We start from the raw sequence: 25,367 nt of genomic DNA, 5'->3' as shown, positions 1-25,367 counted from the left end.
ACGGCACCTCCACAGACATGGTTTTATAAACTTATAAAAATAGGGAGGCGTGCATTACTGTGATTGTTTTTTAATACTTAATCTACTTGATCACCTTATAAGAGACACCAGATCAAGAAACTGACCTGAGAAGAAGACTAGACCTACAAAATTGTTGACATAGGCTACAGTAGTAGAATCCTGCAAGCCTGAAAGGTAAAATATTTTACTTTCCCTCCCTTTTATAACCTTCTGAGTTAAGGACAGCCTCCTGCAGCACTCCCAGTTTTGGGCCTGGAAGGCCTCGTGGGCGATTCTGGAGGCCCCACTTTGCGCTTGGAAGGTCTCCTGGGCGACTCCAGAAGCCAAAAACGGTTGGGGGCCATGCACGCACCTTACCCCGCCCCATTTTTGCTAGCAGAGGCACCGCGGGCTGGTCCTTTGCTATTTCCAGACTAGCTCCGCAGGCCAGATCTAAGCACCCCACGGGCTGGATTCGGTCTGCGGATCTTGAATTTGACACCCCTGCTGTAACATACTCCCTGCCTTAATAAGTGAAATGCAGCATGGACATGGAGAAAGCAATGAGCAGTTAGAAATATATGAGAGCCTATAATGAATGCTATTTGTATAAACTACTTTTTGCTGCATTTTTTTCTGTAGTCCTCAATGCATACCTTTTTCTTTAATTTATTATTTTGTTACTCCTTTTCTAGACTCCATACAAAATTGCTTATCCTAAAAGGATACCATTATCATCTATGTCTGGCATGTATATAAATAAATGTTTTCAAATATCTTTGAAAATTGCTTTTCTACGTACAAAGAGTTACAGTTTTGCAAAGGATTTATTTCCAGTACTCATAAATACACAGGAAATATTCCCTTTACCACAAACACATACGAAGGTCCATATGTGAACTATGGAGAGGGTGTCTGTGGTACATAAAGCTACTAATTAATAGGGGCAAAATTAAAGAGGGAACTTAAGTCTATAGTTATGAATCTATTGTTGTAGATTCTGTGCCTGGTAGGCATAGTTTAGAGAATGGAGAGTAAACTCAAATTTGTGCTAGCAGAGATATGGAGTATAAAACTGAAATATAACAAAAATCATATGGAACTTCAGAACCAAACTACAGCACTATTAATTTTAATAACCTAATTCTATTCAATACCTGATTCCAGGTAAGAGTAATGTATACATAGATCACATGAGTGATCTAAGAGTAATGTATACATAGATCACATGAACTAATTTAAAACATGCAATATTCATCAATTTGTATAAAAATTAAAATTAACACTCCCATTAACTCAACAGCAATGGGAAAATTGTAGCTGGTATCCCCCATGCTTTCATGATTTCTTGGGCTAGCAAGAAATCCCATGTTAATAACAAACCTGAGCTGGAAATTGTAATATTGATAAATAGAGAAAAAGCTGAAGCAACTGGAACATTTATTAGTAAAGCAAATTGATAACACAAAGGAAATATATATATAGGGAGTGTGCACTGACAGGAATAAAAGCCATTCTACTATACCTTAAAAGAAAGTAGTAAAGGTAAAGATTTTTTGATTCAGCAGTCTAAACATTCACACTTTTTGGAATGCAGGAATTATGGGTGGCTGCAAAGCTATATTGGGAAGGTTTTCAACTGCTGCAAGAAACATCATGTTGTTTATAAGCACCAAAAGAAAAAACAAGGCAATATTAATTAAAATATTAATTTCTGGTGACTTTGTGGACTTGTCCACATTGTTTGCTTGACAACAAAATATTGATTACCAGGTAAAAGTGATTGATCATTTCCTTACTATTGTATATATCTCAATATTAATATTATTTTTGGTCAATGCTACGGTCTATGATTCTGTAATGGATTATCATTCAAGTACTAATCAGGTCTAACCCTATTTAGCTTTTCCAGTTATCCAAGTCTTATCCAGTTATCAAACGATGTCACTGAGCTGGACCAAAAGATTTTCGGCATCTTATGAACAACAGGGTAGGGATGAAGACACAGAATGCACTTAGGAAGAATAAAGAAAAGCTACAAGCAGACCCCAAGGACACTTTATTTCATTTATATTCTGCCATTCATTTTGACTTTTTGGTAATTATAATACATTATTCTGAATCCCTATTCATATTCACTGTCAATTTTTGGAAAGTATTAGCTGTAATCAGTTACTTCATTACAAGCACCTGATTTCATTTTGAGTCAGAATAGATTTATAAATGTTTCCTTTTGCAATTTTACAACCCATGCACATTACTGAAATGGTAGCCTCTGGTCAGGAATCATGGCAATCTGATGGTTTTCAAAGGTGAGGAGAACCACCTCAACTGTGAATTCCATCTGGAAGTCAGATTCTGGCAATGTAATCTCCCTAGATCAAGGGGAGATTAAGAGATAAACCACATGTGTTCCAGATGGCAGTTCCTTCCAAGTTAACTGCAGAAATCGAAAAAGTGTTGTGCCGGCTTCTGAACTGAGATGCCAGGAATCCTAAAATTCCATTTATGCTCCCAATTGCAGCGCAAATGACATGGACATTAAAACCCCATTTTCTAAACACTTTGGGAAGTAATTAATTACAGATGAAGAGTGGTTTCCTTTGCATAAAGGAAACCACTCTTCATCTTTGTGGTGAAATAAACCTTATTTCAAATTACAAAGTGAAAGAGACTATGATTTAAATATTCAAGACTTGTAAACACCTTAAATAAGAGAAGAGCTAAGGAAGTTTTTAAATGGAGAAGCAAACAGTATTTTTCTTTCTTTCCTATTTTTATTTTTACTTATACTTTTGATGAATGTGCTTTGGTATAATTTTTCACTAAACCAGTTAAAGAGACAGGTTTGCTGTTTATACTTAAAATATGTATGTAATTAGCAGAATCTGCATAAAAAAAGATAAGGTAAAGAATTAGACTGTGACTTTAGTTGCCATGGAGATGTGACGCTTGTTGTGGCTGAAGGTATCCAGACCTATTAAAATGAAAGTGTCTGAAACAAGAAGATAATAAAGGGAAAAAAGGAAGCTTATCTTTTTACTTTGCCTGCTTGAGACATCTTTACTTTTGGATTAAAAATGACTACTACAAAAATGGTAAGAGAGGGAAAAGAGAATCATTGGAGCAATCTGGGGGGGAGGGGGGAAATACTTACACAAGATGTACTTCAGAAAATTTTTGAACAAATGGAGGAATGTCCCTTGGGATATTTTAGTACATTTTGTGAAAAAGAAAACAAGGGATCAAGTCTTTCAGCAGTATTTTAATACAAGACTGAAATGGATAATACTAATATCATTGTTTTGAAAGGGATTCCTATTAGGATTTTGTGTAAGAGAAAAAAAATCCTTCTTTGGTGAAAAATTAAAACAGAAACAGATCTCATTTCGATGAGATAAATTGGAAAGCACAATTTTTACTTTTAAAAGCGAAAGACTTAAATTGAATTCTGTCCAAAAGACAAGAGATTTTTTAGAAAAACAGAAAGGAGAATTGGAGCAGATGGAGGCTTCAGAAATATCAACACAATGGTCACAGTAGAGGAATTGGGAAAAGATGATACTGAACTAGGCACTACAGGTATGGACTTTTCTAAATTCTTGGTGTATGAATTATAAATGTTTTAATATGATTCTCAAAAGAGGGGGAAAATAATTATTTGAAAAATTAAAGCAAAACATTATTTGTCTACAAGAGACCTTTGAGTGAAGAATTTATGTCAGCATATATTAAAGTGAGAAAATGAATTGTTTTGAATATTAACCCTCAGTTAAATCCAGAAGTTTCATTAATTGATGAACATGGTAGATTCATTGGAGAAGTTATATTATATGCAATTAAAATAATGGTCCTGGGATGCTGCAAATGAAGATGTGACTAAGATCAGTTTCCCACAATTCAACAGAACTTTGAACAAATGCATTAAATATTTTTAATATTTAAAATGTAAGAAATTTTAAGATATTAATATTAAAATTATTGTGCAGACCCACGTTAAGGCAGCAAGGAGATGTCTGTCACTTGGTCATTGAAACTGTGGGTATGCTGAAAATGACAGCACTTCTTGAAGGCAGCTATGTGGCCAGGAACATGTGGCCCTGGCCTCCTTCCCCAACATGAGATAAGTGTGTGATGGGCATGTGGTAAGTAACCCCAAGTTCTCTAGGGTCCTGGAGGAGCAGGATTGGGGGGGGGGGAGAAAATGAGGTGTGTGTGTTGTAGCATTTCTATGATCAGTCACAAGGGCAAATGATTACAGGGGTGTTGCAGTGGCTATAACTTCAAAATGAGTCTAAAAATAGCTTATGGGCTTTTGTGTGCTGTTTGTGTGCTATTAAGTGACCAGTATTTCGAGGACTACCTATGATGAGTTTAAAATGTTGGTTATAATATACAACGGAACAATTGGAAAATTTGTGGCTGAAAGATTTGAAATTTACTTTATATTCTAACTTTAAACAGATTTCTTTTAATAAAATGATGTATTATTGATATTTGTCACCAGAGTAATTGCCTAGAACAGCAGTCGCCAACCAGTGGGCCATGCCCACTGGTGGTCCACAAGAAAATTTTGGTGGTCCGCAGAGAAATGTCACCCCCCCGAGCATATCCCAAAGCAATTAATCCAGGTTGCACAGAAACACAAGGCTGTGCCACCCACATGGCCCGCGGGAAGTCTCCCCGCCCACACACTCTTTACCTGGCAAACTTGCCTGCTAAGTTGCTATTTTTCCTTTTCCCAACCATCAGCTGTTCTGCGGGGAGATTTAGATTAGCTAGAAAGCAGGAAATCATTGGATTTCTTGCTTTCTAGGTAATATTTAGATGAGCCGAATCTTCCTTAGGACTGAAGCAGTGCAGACTGAGCTAGCCGATGGCAGAAAGATAGATCTCTGAATGAATCTGTGATTCTGTGAGCAACTCAATCTGCCTGCCTGCTTTGCCTGATTTTGAGTAAAAGTTGATCTTTTTTAAATAAAAAATTCAATATTTATATAAATATTTATAATATTTACACACAAGCCATGCCCAGCAAGTCACATGACCACCAAGCCACACCCACAAATTAGTCCACGCCCACAGAACCGGTTAGTGGTCCCTGGGATTTAAAATTATGAGTTTGGTGGTCTCTGAGGTCCAAAAGGTTGGCAACTCCTGACCTAGATTGTACAATGATACTTTGAATCTTTGTTGGAAACATGAACAGCACGAAGGGACATTTTACCATATTTGGTGGAAGTGTGAAAAAGTTGAAAAAAAAAGATACAAATACATATATTAATTCAGAAGACTTTAAAGTACAATTGCAACCAGAGGCATTTTGTTTGGGACTGATGAACAGGCAACCAGAAAAAGATCATGGAACTTTGTCTTTATATATGACATATGCAGCAAGATTTTTATACACTCAAAAGTGGTAAGATTCAACACTGCTCACAAAAGAGGAATGGTTGGTACAGATTTGGAATTTGCAGAGATGACTAAATTAATTGCTTTGATAAAAGACACTATCCACATTTAGGGTTGACTGTAAGCACATTATATACTTCTTGTTTGAAACAGAAAAACAGAAAAAGTGTACTGATGACTATTAGAAAAAAATGGATAATAGAAAAAAGTTTTGTAATCATAGAATAAGATGCAACTTTGTGATCATATTCGTATCTGCCTCTCTCTCTCTCTCTCTCTCTCTCTCTCTCTCTCTCTCTCTCTCTCTCTCTCTCTCTCTCCCTCCTTCCCCCTCTCTTGTATACTGGATTAGCTTGTGTAGTTTTTATGGTATTTTTAAACTTTTACTAACCCCAACACCCCCACCCCCCCAAAAGTAATGAAATTGTGCTCTTCCATCTACAAAATATAAAATTTTGCTCAATGACTGACGTCATTCAGCAAGAAAAATAAAGCAGAAACCAAATCAGCCAAGAGGCTGGAGGATTTCTAGCAGTCCTAAACAGACAAATCCTCCAAAATAGCTTGTGTTATACACCAAAAAAGGGGAAGTAAATGTGAAGAAAACAACCCACCCCATACATTAGAGTAACAAAGTTAATGAGTGAAAAACAGTAACAAACAGCCACAGCAGCTTCTCTCAGTGATGTTTCCTATAATGAACTCAAAATACACATGTAAAGAATAATTCTCTAGATGCTCTCAGTTGTATGACTCTCCTTTAATGATTTTACCTTGTTTGGTCATTGTAATATTAATATTAAATAATTAATTTGAAAATGAATTATATTAGAAAAAGCTTTCAATATTTCAAATTTAATTTTATAATATTTTCATTTTTCTCAAAAACTCAGTTCAAACTTATAAAACTGAAGAAAACTAAGCAAAGTTCCTGACATTAATAATACTGATTCTTACATTAATATAATCACCCTCTGAAATATGAGGAAAAACTCTTTTTCTTTTAATTATGTTTTTTAATCCCCGATCAATTAAAAGGTGAAGAATGGAAGTATAACTCATAAGACAGCTTCAATACGAAGTTTATTTCTAAATGGCTGTAATACTATATAAGGTTTATTTCTAGAAAATGTGAAACTAGAAATTTAAAGAAAATATAAACTCAGAAATTTAATATATAATAAAGGAAAAATATAGGATATAGTTTGCTAATCTGAATTAAGTTTAGATTTTATTTTATGAGAAACTATTGAAGTTTTTAACAACAATTTTAAAAGCCATTGTAGGAGGTGATCAAGCAGAGCCCAAGGCATGTTGGAGAAACGCATCATAAGTCACAAGTTCCTTTGTGCCCACAAGAGATTTAAGTTCAACCCACCATGAATGCCTTCTTATTCCCTCTCATTTTTCTTGATTGTTAGTAGGTCTGATTTTTATAGAGAGCTTAAGCTGGCAATAAATTTTATACTCATTTGAACTGCCTGAATCTCCTGATTTCCCTGGCGCTTGAGAGCTACAAATTTCAGAGACAGTTGCTGCTCATTAGTCATACTTATTATAAATGAAACGAGTTCTATCCTAGTCTGAAACTCAAATAAAGATTAAAACAGAAGAAAGTGGCAGTATTTAAAATTGGCGATCAAATATATGTGCTCCATCCATGCCTACATAGTATCATTTGTTGACATGGAAGCAAATTTTGTTTAGAAAACATCTTTTTCAGACTTAATAAAGGACAGATGGCAATTTATGCATATGTAATGCAACAATATATTAAAATGAGTTTTTAAAAGCAAGTTAATTAAGTTTGCTTGTTTGAACTATAAAGCCTCTTGATAAAACTTAGTGAAAGCTGACTGGTGACTTTGGGCCAGGTAATCTCTTCAGCCCAATCTGGAAAATATGAGGAAGGAGTATTAGGTATGTTAACTCACCACCTTAAATTATTTATGAAAATTACAGTAAAGGTAGGATAAAGAAAAACATTAAAAATGTACACCTTTCTTAAAGTAGAGCTCAAATACACATTCAAATACACATTGCTGCTTTCTGGCTCTTTATACCGGCTTCGTGTTTGGAGCACTGCCGCTGTTTGGAGCTCCAAGCGGCGGCGGAAGCTCAAATGCGGAACCTCAAACATGACGGTGGGCGATCTTTTTATTTTGGTCAGCTCGCTCTGAACTTCGCGCGGACCAAAATAAAAAGATCGCCCACCGTCATGTTTGGAGGTTCCGCATTTGAGCTTCCGCCGCCGCTTGGAGCTCCAAACAGCGGCAGTGCTCCAAACACGAAGCCGGTTGCTAAAGAGCCAGAAAGCAGCAAGGGCGCCAGGTGGAAAGGACAGGGTCGCGATCACACGGAGATGCCCAAAGCGCAGGAGGGTGAGACGGAGGGGAGGGCGGAGTCGTGTAATTGACGCAGAGTGAAGGCAGTAGGACGACTCTTCGGGGCGGAGTGTTGCTTGGGACGCATGCGCGCTGCAAGGAGGGAAAGGCGAAAGCTCTTTAGCAAGGCATCGCGGTCTCCCTCTCTTGCTTGCTCTGAACTTCGCGCGGACCAAAATAAAAAGATCGCCCGCCGTCATGTTTGGAGCTGCCACTTCCGCGTTTGGAGCTCCAAATGGCGACCGCGCTCCAATCACGGAAGCGGCAGCTCCAAACGTGGCGGCGTAATGGGCAGAAGGGAAAGCAACAGCGGCGGGTGCCAAAGGTGTCTGCAGCAAAGGTGGGAGTAGGGAGCTCTCTGTGCTTGGCCATGATCGCCCGTTAGGAGCGGCTGGTGGCGAGGATGCAAGGGGGGGAATTAAGTCACCCCCCGAAAAGACGGCCTAGCCGTTTTTTCGGGGCTCAAAAAAAAAACAAGGCCCGGCCTTATTATGTGAGAAACACGGTATTTCAGATCTTCCAATAATGTATTCATTGTCCTGTGACTGAGTCCATCTATCTTATTTTGTGCTAGTTGCTGTCTTTTCTTCCCTCTCCCAGCATTAAAGCCTTCTCCAGAGAGCTAGGACTTTGCAAACTGTGTCCAACTTGCTTAATGTGTCTGATAATTTGAACCTGTTCATTTGTGCCTTGAGTGAGTACATACAGTTGATTTGTTTGTTTTCTTGAAATAATATTCTCAGGAATATTCTACAACACACACATACAAAGCACCCTACACAGATTTAATATGGCATGATCAACCATGCCCACAATACTGTCTTCTGGACCAACTGTAGATTCTAAGTAGTCTTCAAGGACAGTCCCACGTAGAATACATTGCAGTGATCCATTCACGATGTACTTAAAGCATTAATTCAGGAAAGTTGCAACCGATGCACTAGATGTACCTGTGCAAAAATCCTCTTAACCTTAGGTGCTACCTGCTGCTTGATCAAGAGCTGTGAGTCAAAGATGATCCCTAGTTGTGCACCAGTCTTGAATGGGAAAGTACAACTCCCATTCAACGTCCAAGCCAAAATGGACAATCCCCAAAGACAGAGGGCTCTCAGGCCCCACAGCATTTCAGTCTTGTTAGGATTGAGCCAAAGTGTGCTCCTCCCTGCGCAACTTCGAGGCATCTCAGAAGATTTAGACTGCATCAGCAGGCCAGGGATTGAGTTATACAACTGGGCATCATCCATATATTGACTATAGACCCAAGTCAGCAAATGACCTCTTTCAGAGGTTCGGGTAGATGTTAAGCAGAAGGGGAGAGAGAGTTAAACAAGCAAAGAGCTGTGGACATAATCTCTCCCCACCTTTCAACGAAGATTGAAAACAGCAAAAAGAAAATAGGAAAACCACTGCAAAACCTCGGCCTCCTCACTGCCTCACTTTTACATTGATTTTCTTATATTTTGTAAGTACCCTATTTCAACTGTATTCAACCTACTTTTTATTTTTCGTTCTGTTCTGTTCTCTTCTACTCTACTCTATTCAACTGCTGGGGAGGCATCTGTCAGTATAGGATGTGATATCAGTATACTGATGACATCCAATTCTATATCTACATGCCTAGCTGGACAGATGATACTGTGACAGTGCTGACCAACTGCCTAAAAGCAATAAGAGTCTAGATGGGGAAGAACTGATTTCAACTCAACCCTGGAAAAATGGAGTCGCCAGTTGTTATGTCATTTTTACTTCCGGATGGGGTGGCACACATCTGGGTTGAGTAGGTATACAGTGTGAGGATCCTTATAGATTCATGGCTCCTGCTCAAGGAGCAGGTGACAGCTATGACGAGGCGACTTTTGGAACCGATTTCTCTAATGCACCAATTGCATCCTTTCATGGACCTGCAGGCCTTGCTCATGATCATTCATGAATTGGCCACTTTCCATTTGGATTACTGCAATAGGATTGCCCTTGAACACCACCTGAAAGCTACAACTAGTTCAAAATGTAGTGGTGCTTCACAAAGTGATTGATGAGCCTAAATTTACCTCTGTAATCTCTGTTGCCCAAGTTGCATTGGCTTCTAATTAATTAATTAAATTTATATGCTGCCCATCTCACTGTCACGTGACTCTGGGCAATCTGTAATATCAGAAAAGAACAAAACAATTAGAACATTAAAAACTAAAACATTAACAATTAACAAAGAACTAGATTAAAAAAGGACCAATAATGGTAAATAGGATGAAGATGTATCTTCTAATCTACTAACTACTTCCAAAGTGGACACCCCAATAGGCTCCCAAACCATGTGCATGGCATTTATTCAACCACATTTCACTTCTATCTCATACCTCCCCTAGTTATTCAAAACTCCAACTCCATATTCATACAAAACATTCATAATTCAAACCTAATCATTTTTTCATACACTTTTTCTAAATCAACAAAAGTGCAACAAGCTATTTTTCTCATAGACATACATTTTTCAAGATATAACTGAAGAGCAAAAATCCATTTTCTGGCAGAAAATAATCCTCCTATATATCTATAAAATAAACAAGTTTCATCGCTATTCCATAAGCAAGCCACAACTATATTATGAGAATTCTCAAGTTTTACTATCTATGCCTGCAGTCTTCCCATGTTTCAAAATTTTCCTGGCATTTGTGACTCCCTTTTCATCATTCTTGTGTTGCTGAATGAACCAGATGCTTTTCTTCATCTCATTCCTACTTTTCATGTCTTTCATGGAAAAATTTAATTGTATTAAATGTAACAGGAATTTACACTTAAGCATATACTCATGTAATATGGTACATGTGTCAGCCTTAACAAATTAGTGGATGTTATTGGAGCAGCTTCATTTCAGTCAAAACAAATAAATCTCTGTGCAATAAAAAGATATCCACATAAAGTCATACTAATTAACATTTTGAAACATAAATGAAAGTTCAATTTGATGCAGGTTATTTTGAAGATAAACCTATCCAAATTGATGTCCATATCTGAAATTTTGATTCATTAAAATAACAATGGGCAAAATAAAAACATTCGTAATTTTTTGTTTTGTTTTATTGAATAGGATGGGCTGGGCAAGCAACTTAAATGTTTTAGGAGGGAATGAAGTATATCAAATTTCATAGAATTCAGTATAAGTGATTTTGAATGATATATCTTTAAATTCTGGTTTTTTTTAAAAAATGCTTTTAATAATTTTTTTGCACATTTCAGACAAAGGATGTGGACTTCCATCCATGTTTACTGGTACAAGCTGATGTTCCTCGTACTGAATTCTATGAAAAGCAGGCTGATACTGAACAAAAGACACTAAGCAACTAAGGGTAAATGATTGTGAATGTGGGGCTAGTTTGCAAGACTATGGCTGGTAGCTGGAGAGAGACAGCAAGCTGCCTCTGTTGCACAGAGCTCCAGCAGGCACATCAGGTATGCATATGGGAATCTGCGGCAAGCTGAAGTGAGGCAGGTTTGCCAGGAGTCCGGCAGTTGGAATGACAATAGTGGTGATGAGCCCAGCTCTACAAACTCTCAATACCAAGAAGGAAGAATACAATAAAGTTCAGCTGGGTTTTGCCAGCCTGAATGCAGCCCAAAAGGCAAATATAGAAAAGGGAGGGGGGAGTGGCAGGTGGGAGAAGTTGAAGTGGAGCTGAGCAGGGCAGGGCAGGAGAAGCATGGGTTATTCACCTAACTACAGTGAGGTTCTGACTAACAACCGGAAACAGGAGTACTAGAACCGCTATTGCGAAATAGTGAAGTCATGTGATGTCTTGCCTAATGATCACTTCACTTAACAATGGAAATTAGGGTTGTTAATCAAAAACTACCTGTAATGATCATGTCCAGTAATTGGCTGGATAGCATAAGCATAGACAGATCAATTACACATTACATTCTGGACTCAAAAAGACCCAGAATATCCATTGAATGTGTAGCCAACATCTGAAGCTGGAACATTACTGCCACCCGCTCCATTACAGAGTGAATTTTCATTACAGGTGAAATGAAACATCTGATCAAGGATAAAGAGTAGATATAATCAACTCTCAATACCAATGACCAAGGCTCAATGGAAAAATATCATCTGATAGTATGCTACAAGTAAAACGTTGCCATCAATAATACCTACTACAATCATAATTCAAGTCAATGATCTGGTATATAGTATAACCACTGTAATCTTGGAAATATTTGGCTGCATGATGAAAAAGAACAGCAGTACATATGCCTCCCCTGGAAAATTGGACACCAAGATCAAGGCAATTTGGAGAGAAGTTAGCTGGTAGAGATTGTCCTACAGAATGGTGTGTGGAGATTAAGGATAAGACTAGATTACTGAAAAATATAAGGATATGACTCTATCTGAAGCACTAGACTGCTAAAAAAGATTCATAATACTGATTTCTGGGTTCAGGAGGTATATTAGAGAAGCAGAGACCAAGAAAAGAAAAAGAGAGAGAGAGAGAGAGAGAGAGAGAGAGAGAGAGAGAGAGAGAGAGAGAGAGAGAGAGAGAGAGAGAGAGAGAGAGAGAGACCCAAATACATGCATAATAATTCATATCAGTGAAATTGTGCTTCTGAATTGTGAAGTCATCAAATATTTTAATCACTGTAATTAAATTATTGTTTTTGCAGGAAGAAAAAAGATCTTTGTGAATTCTCTTTCTGGGAAGAAGACAGAAAGGAAAAGTAATAATTAGAAATATTTCCTCAACTTGTAACCATTTTAAGTGGATTTTCTTATAATTACTCCTTAGTAAGTCACTATTATACAAGAAGGCATGGCAATGGAGCTGAAAGAATGGCTTGTTTTGGCAAATAATGAGCGAATTGGCAAAGCTATTAATAACTTGTATTATTGAGCATTGTGCTGTATCCGAAGAATGATGAAAAACATAAATGCGCTGCATACATACATCCCATCTCCTCTCAAACACTCCATTTTAAAATGCCAAGATATAAAAAGCTCTGCAGTAGAGCTTATAACCTGGGACAGCTTTAGTGTGGGAGATGTGAATCAATATGTAGTATCTCACAGATGATCACATATTAAAAAAAAAACCCAACAACAACCATGAATCAGAAAATCTCTAATAGGGCTAGGTAACATAAATATCAGCTGATGGGGGAAGCAAAAAAAAAAATGCAAACATGATGGGAATAATGAGAGTGGCATATGCTGTAACTCCTTGTATATTTTGGGTATGCATCAGTGGTGTGATTCAAATTTTTTCACTATCGGTTCTGTGGGCGTGACTTGATGGATGTGGCATGGCATGGTGGGCGTGGCTTGGTGAGCGTGGCAGGGGAAGGATACTGTAAAATCTCCATTCCCATCCCAGTCCAGGGGAAGAATACTGCAAAATCCCTCTCCACCCCACTAACCTGCTTTCCAGCTCCGTTCTCCTGTGCAGACCAACAAAAGAAGACCCAGCCAATCAGCTGGGACTTGGGAGGCAGAGAATAGATGGGGGCGGGGCCAATCAGAGGTGGTATTTGTCAGTTCTCCAAACTACTCAAAATTTCTACTACCAGTTCTCTAGAACAGGTCAGAATCTGCTGAATACCACCTCTGGTATGCATGCAACATTACAATGCACATAGAAAAATGATGGAATGATGTGATAGTTCTGATACTGCCCCCTTTCCCCTTGATGCAAATGCTACTAAATGCCAATTATCAACTAAAGTAAGCTAACATATTATGCCATAAAAATCCTTGAGTCTCATGACTCTAAATACATAGATAAATTTGGAGTAATTTCATCATCTGTTTAATAAGGAAAACCATGGTTTGCCTTAGGATTTAGGCAGGGGTGGGATTCAAAAATCCCAGCAACCGGTTCGCTGCCCAGTTGCTGGGTGGGTGGGGCCATGGTGGCAGGGGCCTACCAGAACTTCCTGTTTAGGGCTTCTGCTGGGCCTCCAGAACCCGGGGAGGCCTATTTCACCCTCCCAAGGGTCCAGAGGCCTCCCCCGGGCATCTGGGAGGGCGAAAACAGTTTTCCCCGGCCTCTGGAAGCCAGAAACAGGCCTGTTTCTAGACTTCCAGAAGGCCCATTTCCCCACTCCCAGAGCCTCCGTACGGATCCTGCATCAAAAATGGGCCGAAAATGAGACTCCTGGGAGGGGAGGGGCCAGCCAGTCAGGTGAAATACCGATTCGGTGAACCAGCTGTAACTTTTAACATCCGGTTCACCCGAACTGGTCTGAACCGGTAGAAACCCACCCCTGGATTTAGATTCCTGGGAGGGGTGAGCATTTACTATGCAAGACATGAAAAACAAAGAGGAAACTGCACTGCAAAGGATGTTAGATTGTGCCTAAAAGTTTTTGAATGCTTTTCAATTTTCAATATTTCTGCATAAATATAACCTAATGTGATCAGTTCTCTACGCAAATCCTAAAACTAGATAAAGATAGCACAATTGTACGCATAAGTCTAAAACATTATACTTATTAATGAAATTCTGATTATTACCCAGTCAGAAGACTATGGGAATAGATGGAATATCTATTGTACAGAAACACAGCAAGCTTATATCAAAGAAAAAATCTGTAAAGGTTCTAACTAAAACATGTCAGCAAATATGGAGAATGACATAGTAGCCAATATAAGTTAGTCTACTTAGCAACATCAAAGAACGGAGATTTAGCAGAATATTCAAATTAGTGTACGATATCCTAAATTTCAAATACTAGCAAAACACAGATTGGAAATCCACAAGGAAAGAGATTATTCAAGCTTTCAAAATGGCCAAGAAATAAAACAACAAAACAAAATTATGGGATGCATCACTAGAGGGATCACCAGTGGATAAAAAAAGTCCTAATCCAACTACATAGGACTTTACTTAGACCTAAATACTGGAATACTGTGTCCAGTTCTGGAGACCTCACTTAAAAAAAGATATAGGTATGACTAAAGGAGTTCAGAGACAGGCAACAAAAATGGTACAAAGTCTGAGAACAAATATCTCCAGGATAGATTGGAGGAACTGAATATGTGCAGTATTTTAAAAAATTAAGCAAAAATCAAGAAGATGGGAGCATAACTCAAACTGATAGGGAAGTTATGTTAAAAAGAATTACTTCACAGAAAGAGTAGTGGAAGCTTGGACCCATTTCCAGGGGGTAGTGGATATCAGTAACAGAGTTTAAACAAGCCTGGAATAAGCACCTGTCCATCATTTGACAAAAATTTAAAAAAATAAAAATAATTAATTTATTTAATAATTAATATTAAATAAATTAAAAAATAAACAAAAACAAGAAAAACTCAAAGGGCAGACTCAATGGAGCACTAGGACCTTTTCTGCCATTTTCTATGCTATGTTCAAATATATTATTGCTAATGCATGCTGGATAATTGAGAAAGTTTGGATAATGTCCTTCTGTCTCTGTCACAATGGGATTTTGTGCATAGGTGACGTAATGTGTACAAGTTGTCCCTGACTTACAACAGTTCATTAGTGACTGTTCAAAGTTACAATGGCATTGAAAAAGTGACTTATGAACCGTTTTTCACATTTACAATAATTGTAGCATCCCCATCGTCATTGATCAAAATTCAGATGCTCGGCAACTGACTCATTTTAAGAGGGTTGCAGTTTTTCTGAGTCATTTGATCATCACCTTTTGCAACCTTCTGACAAGCAAAGTCAATGGGGAAGCCAGATTCACTTCATAACCATATTACTAACTTAACAACTGCAATGATTCACTTAACAACTAAGACAAGAAAAGTCATAAAATGGGGCAAAACCCACTTAACCAATATTAGCAACAGAAATTTTGGGCTCAACTGTAGTTATAAATAGAGGACTACCTGTATATTTCCCCTTTTTGATATTCCAAAGTATTTGGAAAGTGAATATAGAACAGATGTAAATCCTTTTTGAATTTTCTCAGCAAAAGCAACATTTTATACAAGGGAAAAATTAAACATAAATAGTTAACTCATGATGACATATTAGAATTCTTTTGAGGAGAATTCAAAAAGGAATGAAGAAAAGATTTGGCATTAGAAGGATATACTTGTCAAAGATTTTCCTATGTACAATTAGAAGGAAGATTTAGAATAGATAAAACAATTTTGGGTTCTGAACATTGTTAAGACTGAGTTTGAAACAGAATTGTGTATAATATATTATTGCTAAAATATATAAATTTTCAATACTGAAATTTGAAACAGAAGAACAAGTGAAATAATGTATGCTATTTTAGCTAAAATGTTTAGTTATAACAAACAAATGAAACATTAGAATATGTGAACGAAAGGATTAAAATTTACATTATTTATAACCTTAAAAGAAAACCTTTTATAAAATGATGTATCAATATATATCACCAAAAAAACTGTCTATAATGTATAAGGGTTACTTTGAATTTATGCACAAAATGTAAACAAGAGGTGATATTTTACCAAACTTGGTGGAGGTGTAAAAAATGTAAAAAAAATTGTTTCAATTATATACATTAAGAAGATTTTAAAGATCAATATACAATTGAAGTGAAATGTGTTTCTTTTGGAACCGACTGACAAAAAGGGAAAAAGCCATAGGACTTTGTTTTTATATATGATAACTACAGCAAGACTATTTATTATATGCACAACAGTAGAAAGAATTGGTACTATCCACAATGGAAAAATTGATTGTGAAGGTGATGGAACTTTGTTGACATGGCTAAATTGACAGCTTTGATCAGAGAAAAGACTTAAGTTTAATGAACTTATGATATGGTTTTGATAATTAAAAGAAATAATTACAGAAAAAAATAATTTATGTTGTAATAAGGAAGTTAATGTACAGTTGTACTTATAACTGCTACAAAAAATGAGTTACTTCATTTTTTCTAGTTTTGCATTTGTTGCTTTTTTACTTTTCTTTCTTTTACTCTAACCATTAATTTTTATTAATTTTTATCTTGTTTAAAATTCTAATAAAATTATTACAAAAATAAAAACAAAATATTTGGAAAGTACCTTGTTATGTCAATTTACTTTATATTATCAGTAGTTACATCAGATCAATGGTGCTTTATTAACAAAATCCTGAATTTGTTCAATGACATTATTCCTTTTTTAAAAAGTGGGAGGCAAGTTATCTTTTTGGGAAACTGGCATATGTAATTAATGAACATATATCCTTTATTATAGCGAATAGTTCTTTATTTCAAAAACCTGACTTTTAGTTTTATTTATTTATTTTCTTTGGTTTGCTCCTAAGTTTTCTTTTGCAATGCAAAGTTTTAACATATACATTTTTAATCCTTATGAACCACTTTCAGATTTGCACCCTTTTCAGGTTTGTCATTTATTTTTTCCAAGAAAATATTTTCACTGTACATATAGTCTTAACAAAATAAATGTATAATAGGACACAATAAGCTGGGGGTAATTCCCTCCTAAAATATTTATTTAGCCTTAGAAGCCAAAATCTCGATCTTCTGTGTGTCAGAGATAAAGAGGCAACCCAGCCTTTCAGTATGATTATCCCTAAGTGTCCTCTCTTTACTTGATGATCTTATAGACTAAAGAACCTTGGGAGATGAAGCTGCAGATGTAATCCCTGGAGCATCAATACAGAAGATAAATAGTGGATTTGAAGTATGAGCCTAGGTTTGGGCCTACATTATGATTTTAATAAAGGGAGGCAAAGGATTTCCATTGTTTCCCTGACAAATTAGCACTTGTCTAGGGATGCATGATAACTCAGATTTGTCCAAACCTTGATTCCTCAAGGACAATATCTGATGTGTCACTGTTATCTTTTGCATTCCTTTTGACTTCAGGACTCTGGTGAAGTGGCTAGCATGTTTTCTAGGTTGAGGTCTGCTGTCTGTGCTCTGGACTCCCACCTTGCAGCTACTTCAGAGTAGAGGCAGATATGTAATTGTCTAAGATCTGGGAGACTATCAATACCTCTTTAGAAAAGGGAGTGGTGTTTGCAACCTTGAAAGAACCTCTTATTTATTTATACTTCCTTGCATTCAGACAGCTTTGACTATAATTGTCCAATTTCCAAAACCTCTCTTTTGGGAAAAGTTGTTGAGAGAATGGTAAAAATAGATGCAAAATGACTTGGAAAGGATCAGATTTTTTAGATCTTTGTGAATCAAGACTTAGGTCTCAGCTTGGGATAGAAAGAACGTGGACATTGATGGTAGAAGATCATGTCAAGATCAAGACAACATAGTATACTAATTCCAATCCTATTTTTCAGTCCCCCCTGAAATAGACCAGACCCAAAAATCAACTTCCAGGAAGACTAGAATTATACTTTTTTTTAAAAAAATGTTCTTTGTATCTTCAAATTAGTGTTAAATCCTGGCAAGATTTTCAGACGTGGTTTTCCCTTGCTTTTTTCTAGGGCTGAGACAATGACTGGTCCTAGGTTACACAGCTAGTTTTGTGTTTAAGGCAGGAGTAGAATTAACAGGCTCCTGGACTCTATCCTTTGCCTTAACCACTACTTGAAACTAGCTTATATGTAATTAATAGATTATAACAGTATAATCTGGCAACAGTGATTGTGTTTTTTATCTCCTCCCTCTTGCACTCCTGTGAATGAAGATGAAGCTAAATTGAGTATCTTGTTAATATTATCTCTGTTTCCAGGACTGAAGAAATCAGTGTTGTCCTTTTCACTTATTAATGGTCCCTAAATATTTGCTTCAAGGCCACCTGCCTGGTTTTCTACATTATTAGAACTCTCAACAGCTTTTCATACCATCAATCATGGTATCTTCAGGCTACTTGTAGGGATTGGAAGTGGGAACCACTCTTTTAGTGGACAGTTATAACTGGTGGTGATATAGAAGGAAGAAAAGTTGGTCCCCTGCCCCTTAATATGTGAAGTGCCTCAAGGTTTGGTCCTTTGCCAATACTGTCACCAATGTGAAGATGTTAGAAGATTTCTTGTCAATTTGGAATGCAGTACCATCAATATCCTCCTATACTTTGCTTTCCCACGCCATTCCATCCAGTGATGCATTAAAAGTCTTGCTCCTATAGTCTGGAAGATGTAGGAATCTGGATGGGACAAAGTTGAAATTGAACCCAAGAAATATGGAGTTATCATTTGCTATTAAGATTTTGGCTCAGTCCCAGCCTTAAATGTAACCTTTATTTTCAAAAATAATGGTGGCTCTTACATATCTCACAGGAATTTACTCAAGATTAAAGAGAGCTGCAAGTCAATGTTTAAAAGCATGCACGCTTTCTCAGAAACAAAACCCTACTGGAATAGTAAAGAATAGCCGGCAAACCTAAAAGAGGTGTTGGTAATAACTTAAATTGTTTACCTTCTGGTAAATGGGAGTGTTATGACTTGCCTTATTCATCACAGCAGCTAACTTTTGCAAATGGCCATGTATGTGTTTAAAATTCTATGTCCACCTCTCAAAAAAGGCTGGGACTTCTGATCCTAACTTTGTGCCCTTTATTGTTTTTAATAGATTTTCTTCCTAACACTTAACCAGCATTTTATTTCCTTTTTTATTTATTTTAATCAAAAGAGTTTTGGCAAGATTAAATACTGTACAATTCCTGTGCAAAGTCTTTAATTGGAAAGCATATTTCTAAATTACTGTAGATCAAATCCCAGATTTGCTTAAGAATTATACCCTACATACATACATACATAATCTGTGTTATAATAATAGGAGACTTCAACAACTTGAATATCTGTTGGAAAATCAATTTGGCCCAGCTTGCAAGGTTCATTAGTGAATCTTGTTCATCTGGACCTTGCATGTGGATTTGCGGATTTATGCCTTGCCCTCAGACTTTGTGTTTTTCATGACTTTGACGAATTGGGTCTTGTGTTTCCATGTGAGTGGGACCTGGGAATAACATTAAGGGGCTTGCAAAGCCTCAATAAAGACTTCAAATTTTCTTGGTATGCATGGACAAGGACAGGACAGTTGCCAAGCATCTAAAAGGTGATCATGACTCTGTGTGTGTGTGTGTGTGTGTGTGTTCTGCAGCAGTATTAGCTTTGAGAATGCTTCATAAGAAGCTTTTTTAAAAAAGTCCCTGGTACAGTCGTTAAGTGATTGGGCATTAAGTGAGGATTACTTGTAGCCAGTTTGTGAGCATTTAGAAAAAAAATCCAATGTTTGGCAGGAGACAGCGTGGATTTATTAAGAATAAATCATGCCAAACTAATTCGATTTTCTTTTCTGATAGAATGACCAGTTTACTTAACAGTAGAAACACCATGTCTTCAGCAAAGCATTCAAGAAACTTTCCATGAGATTCTAGTAATGGTAATGGATTATGCTGTTGTTAGAAGGATATAGAGTTGGCTGAACAATCATACCCAACCAGTATACATCAATACCTCTGCAAATTGAAGTATCAGATGGTATATATTAGCACAATTGAGAAAGTCCAGAAATATTTCACAAGAAGAGTTCTCCACTCCTCTACTCGCTGTAGAATACCTTATGCCACCAGACTTGAAATTCTAGAACTAGAAAACCTTGAATTACGCCGTCTTCAGTCTGACTTAAGCATGGTATACAAAATCATACATTGCAATGTCCTACCTGTCAATGAATACTTCAGCTTCAACCATATCAACACAAGAGCACACAATAGATACAAACTCAAAGTAAACCGCACCAAACTTGATTGCAGGAAATACGACTTCAGCAATAGAGTGGTCAATGTCTGGAATACTCTACCCGACTCTGTAGTTTCTTCCCCAAACCCCAAAAACTTTAACCTTAGACTGTCTACTATTGACCTCACCCCTTTCCTAAGAGGTCTGTAGGGGGCGTGCATAAGCGCACCAACGTGCCTACCGTCCCTGTCCTATTGTTTCTCTTATTCTTTTATTTTTCTTATATGTAACCATTTCATGTATTCACAACTATGTATACATTTATACTTATTATCTTGTAAACAATTGGCAAATCAAATAAATAAATAAAAAATAAAATAAATAAAATAAATAAATAAATAAATAAATAAATATATCAGGTATCATTCAATGTATTTCTAAATGACTTTATCAAATTTGTAAATAACACAAACATAGGTGGTTTGCAAAGAATTTAGAAGAGTCATGATTCAAGAGCATCTTGAAAAGTTGAAATAAGAAACAAAAAACAGCAAGATTAATTTCAAAGCTTTACATCAAAGATTGAACGGTCATTATAATGGGTAGCTGTAACTACAAAAAAAAAGTCATCCTAGATGGAATAAACAGAAGTATAGATCAAGATCAAGAAAAATCTTAATTCCTCTTTCTCTCGCATTGGTCTTACTACAGCTAGAATACTGCGCCTAGTTCTGGGCATTGTAGTCCTCGTATGGTTTTCCTTTATACCCCTCATCAGGTTGGTCATTTTTTTCTAGACATATTCAAATTGTAGAAATTCTAGAAAAAATGGCCATGCTAATGAGGGGTATAAAGGAAAACCATATGAGGAATAGAAAGAACTGGGAATGTTTAGCCTGGAGAATATCTGCAAGGAGACATAATAATGATGTTCAAGTATCTGAAGATCTATAACATGAAAAGATGAGAGAAGAAATATTCAGAGGTATTCCAGAGGAAAAGACAAGATATAACAAGCTGAATTATAAGGGGGAAGCTTTCAATTTGCTATTATCTGATGGTAAGAGCTATTCAACAGTGGAACAGATTGCTTTAGGAGATACTAGACCTTTACTAGAAATCTTTAAACAGGTATAATTCTTAAGCTAAATGTATCTCAGTTCATGTATATAAATCATGTATCTGAAACAACTATGGGAATTCATTTTAGTCCATGCATAATTTCCCTGTTTTAGAAGGCAAATTTTTGTAGTTAACAAATAAGTTTTATAATTAGTCCCATGAGATGTAAAATTTGAGACAACTTTCTTAAACAGAGCTCCAAAGAATAGCCACTGATTATAGAGAAATAACCTGAAATTTTCAACATATCATAAGACATCAGGACTGGCCAACATGACGAAAAGCAGCAGATGCATTAAGGTGATTCTGTTGCCTGGTGAGTTTTTGGCATAGGCTGGGCTGTTAATTCTGAGTAGCCCATTTCTATCATAAAAATAATGAAACCCTCATGAGTAAGGTTGCATCTTATTTCAACTTATTTTCACCGTCTTTTCTCACCTTTCCTGTGTTACCGTGCTTCCCCCAAAATACAACCTACCCCGAAAACAAGTCCTATCCCAATTTTCATGTACCTAAGCCCCACCCCCAAAATAAGCCTTAGTTAAGCCCCACCCAGCATCTGGTTGTACAAGGTGGGGTGAGGTGCATGCATAAAATTTGAGCTAGGGCGGGGAGGTTCTTGTCAAGATCAGAGACCATGATCATGCGGGGCTTTGATCCGTGCTTAGCCTGTTGGAGGGGTCCTTAAAGGACCGGATCCATCTGACCCACCTTGTAGGGGTCGGGGAAGAGGGGGAGACCACCAGCTGAGTTGAGGGGAGCCACATCCCCCCTCCCTGGCTTGGTAAACTCCCCTAGAAGACAGGAAGAAGCGGCAATCTTTAATGGCTGCCCTGAAGACGGGAAGCTGCCGGGACACAAGTTTTGTGTTGGAGAGTGAAAGTGGTGAGCGGGGTGTAACTGGATAAAAGACTTAGAACATTCTTTTTGAAAAAGGAAAGAAGGAGCCCTCATTTGGAAGAGTGGTAGCAGCGAACGAGAAATAAGATGAAAATATAAGGTAAAGAAAAAAATGGAAATAAAATAATTATTTATAATTAGAGACTAAATTTGGAACAACATACAGAATTGGACATTAACCAGGCATTAGATAAAATGCTGGACTTATTTGGAATTGATAAAATTTAATATTAATACTACGGAAAAGTGATTTAAAATAAAAGAATTCTAAGAAGAAAGTGATATAGTGCACCAGAGAAGGGTTAAAGATTTCCTTCTTTTATGTTTCTAAGAAAAATTATTGGTTATATAAACAAGATCCCCGGAAGCTTATAAAAAAGGAGGGGGGGTTACAGTAAAATATAAAAGAATGCAATACTTTGGGATTGTTGGAGGTTGATTGTGACAAGAAAACAGAAGAAAAAGAAAGTGAGATAAATGGAGACTTTTGACAAGGACTATAACAGAAAAACTTGACCTTTAATAAAATAAAGAATAACTTAATAGACTGAAGAAATAAGCAAAGAATTTAAGTCGGAGCTCCAAACTGTGAGAGAGATGTTTAAAGAAAAAATGAGACTGGTGGAGATAATGCTGAGTAAAGTAATGGTGTCACAGCTCGCAGAAGAACAAAGGAAACTCAGAGAGGACGAATTAAAAGAGCAAAATAACAGCCTTGATGAAAATGAAGAACAAGGACCATTGTCAATAGACATAAAAGGACTTAAATCAGAGATATTAACAACAGAGATAGCAAATAAAAAAAAAAGACACCCAAGATCAAGAAGAAGGGAATGTACAAGAAGAAACTCCAAAAAAGAGAACTGAAAAAAAAAGGGGGGGGGGACATGGCTGACAAGCAGAGGGAAATAAAAATAAAACCAGAAGGAAAAAAGAAGAAAGATTGGGGAAATTTAGAAAAGGGAAACCTAGCCAAAATTAAAAGGAATGATAAAGTTATGAGATTTAGAGATAAGGGTAGAGGGATTGTACAAGGGGGATACCACATGGGAATGTATATTGGCATTTAGTTTAAAACTTGCTGGAAATCATTTTAGGATTATATAACTATATATATATAAAACTGTATATGAATTATGCTGTTATGAACCCTTATATTAAAGGATCAAACAGGGGAATGGAAATGTATTAAAATATATAGATAAATTTTGGATAAGGGGTAAGGAAGAAAAATATGATTATTAATGACTATAAGAAAAGTGAAATGTATTAAAATATATAAATTTTGGCTAAGTAGAAAGGGAAAATATGATTATTAATGATTAAAAGAAAAGTGAAGATGAAATGAGTTATATTAGGAAGTCATTCTAGCGATTTTAGGGGGGGAAATATCTTAAAATATATATGTTTTAAAATATACAGTTGATTATTTAATGTTAATATGTCTAAAGTTGGGGAATGAATTATTAAATTAGATAGATTGAAGGGATATACCATGTGGATCCTAAATGTATTGGTTTTGTTTTATTTTTGCTTTTTTTAGATTGTTTATTATATAATTGGCTTATAGAAAATTAAGGATAAGAATGATGTGTAATGTTAAATAAAATAGGTGGTAAGCTAAAAACGAAAATAATAGGGGATAAAGAACTGGGAATCTATATCTAGATGAAATTATATTGATATTGAATTAATGAATTGAAATATGAAATGGAAATTTATTTAAAGATAAGTTAAAAGGATAATGATATGAGATGATATTATATAAGATTGGTGGAAATGAAAATATGATTATGTACAAGTGTTACAATCTGGAACCACGTTGCCCACGTAAAGAGATGTGTAAAAATTAAAAAATTAAAAACTTTTTTGAAAAAAAAACTTGAGCTAGGGCAGGATGGTAGGATGGAGCTTGCCATGCACGCCGTACCCTCTTACCTTAGGACTGCCACAGCTAGGTTCCCATGCCCAGACAACTGTTGTGCTGCTGCCCAAGTTCTTCTGCAGCTGCTCATAGCCAGATGCTGCATGGCTCATCACACAGCCCGTACAAGCTGTCTCCGCGATATAAACTGTCTCCGAACTGTTTTTCAGCTGATTAAAACAGTTTTAACTTCTATAGGACTTTTTTTGAGAAAATAATATTTTAATAACATCAGCTTTCAACTAAACTCCTCTAAGTACACTCCAACCATTTCCACTTGACTGTACATTCTTTCATTCGTGCGTCCCTTCTGAGAGGTCAGAAAAGAATATGAACAAAGTATGCATATAGTATGTTACCGCTCATGGCAGGAGGTTATATGGCAAGTTGTGCCAGTGCTGCCACTTGTGACAGGACACCATGAGCGAGGCTCATGGGCGCCAGTGCCGCCACTCATGCGTGCAATGGCACATGCCATGCTGCATCCTGATGTGAGCAGTGGCACTGATGCAATGAGCCTCGTGGCAGCACAATGCACCATGCAGCCTCCTGCCATGAGTGGTGGCATTAGTGCAATGCACCATAAAGCCTCCTGCCACAAGCTGCAGCATACCATTCACATACTTGGCTCGCATTCTTTTCTGTCTTTTCAGAAGGGATGCAAGAGTGAAAGAAAGTGCAGTCAAATGGAAATGGTTGGGAGTCACTTAAAGGAGTTTAGCCAAAAGGAAAAGGATAACTGATGGTAGCTTTTTAAAACATTATTTCCTGAAAAAAAAAAAAGGAAATCCTCCAGAGTTAAAACTGTTTTAATCAGCTGACAAACAGCTCAGAGATAGTTTGGATAGTTTACAGCTTGGAGACAGGTTGCACGAGCTGCAGAATGAACTACATGGCATCTGGCCGCAAGCAACCACAGAAGTAGTCGGGCAGTGGCACGACAGGTATCAGGTGGGAGGTGTCGCTACAGTGGTTCTAAGGTAAGCGGGTAAGACATCCCCCCCCCAAAAAAATAAGACCTGGTTTTATTAT

General features: G+C 36.8%; 1 protein-coding gene across 4 annotated transcripts in view; it reads right to left on the bottom strand.

Annotated features, from left to right (window-relative positions):
- Positions 1 to 25,367, bottom strand: part of CHD7 (chromodomain helicase DNA binding protein 7) — a 215,483-nt gene that overhangs the window by 110,843 nt on the left and 79,273 nt on the right. The gene's annotated exons all lie outside the window — the stretch shown is intronic.

The sequence above is a fragment of the Notechis scutatus genome, chromosome 3, assembly GCF_049901735.1.
Source record: "Notechis scutatus isolate UNSWTSFEM ecotype Mainland chromosome 3, rNotScu1.2, whole genome shotgun sequence".
Classification (NCBI taxonomy): Eukaryota; Metazoa; Chordata; class Lepidosauria; order Squamata; family Elapidae; genus Notechis; species Notechis scutatus.
The sequence above is the reverse complement of the archived record's forward strand: the minus strand, read 5'-3'. Positions and strand labels throughout refer to the sequence as shown.